The sequence below is a fragment of the Mandrillus leucophaeus genome, unplaced genomic scaffold, assembly GCF_000951045.1.
Source record: "Mandrillus leucophaeus isolate KB7577 unplaced genomic scaffold, Mleu.le_1.0 Scaffold809, whole genome shotgun sequence".
Taxonomy (NCBI): Eukaryota; Metazoa; Chordata; class Mammalia; order Primates; family Cercopithecidae; genus Mandrillus; species Mandrillus leucophaeus.
In genome coordinates this window covers 491,076-492,131 of record NW_012108797.1, presented here as the reverse complement: position 1 = coordinate 492,131, position 1,056 = coordinate 491,076, and positions in this window count along the sequence as shown.

Below are 1,056 nucleotides of genomic sequence, written 5' to 3'. Positions count from 1 at the left end.
ATGATGGGTTGATGGGTGCAGCAAACCACCATGGCACGTGTATATGTAACAAATCTGCATGTTCTGTACATGTACCCAAGAACTTAAAGTATAGTAATAATATAAAAAAAGAGTCTTTGCAGATGTAATCAAGTTAAGATAAGACTATTAGGGTGAGCTCTAATCCAATATGACTTGTGGTCATATAAGATAATGAAAATGCCACTAAAGACAGAGACACACAGGGAGAGCAACATGTGGTGACAGAGGAAGAGACTGGAGTGATGTCCCTGCAAGCAAGCAATATCAAGGATCTATGGCCATCACCAGATACTAGGAACAGGAAAGGAAAGATTCTTCTCATAGACTCAAAAGGAGCAAGGCCCCATCGACACCTGGACTTCAGACTGATATTCCTTGAGTTCCATGTTTTGTAGACAGAAGGTTATTGATATTCTTGGGTGTTTCAAAAGTGTTGCATCCAGAACTGTGAGAGACTAAATTTCTGTTGTTTTAAGCCACAAGTGTTTGGTACTATGTACAGCAGTCATAGGAAACTAATACAAAGCCTTAGTTTTGGTTAGCTTTTCTTTTGTTTGTTTGTTTTTTTGTTTTGTTTTGTTTTGTTTTGCTGTGCCCTGATCAACAGTAAGGCTGGAGATCTAATGAGCAGGAGTAGCACATGCTGGTTAGATAAATTTACTCAGGAACCACAGAGCCTGTGTTCAAATCTCAGCCTCACAACTTGCTAGCCCTGCCCTTGTTGTACCCCAGTTCTCTGATGTTTAAAGTTGGAAACAACTGCTCCTCTTTATAAATGGTGGTGAGGATTAAATGAAGTATGGGTTTAGAATTACAGCAGTGTCAGGAACTGAGAAAAATCACAATAAATATTAACCATTTCTATCATTATTTCATACCCGGATTGACTAGTACTGTTTCTACTGCCATTTTTTATTATAATCTGGATTTTGTTAGTGTGGGTTGACCTTCACAATATATGTCATTAAAAAGCAGTTTACAAAGCTAAAAGTAGGATACTATTTTATTTCTATTCTTAAATATATAGTTACATTT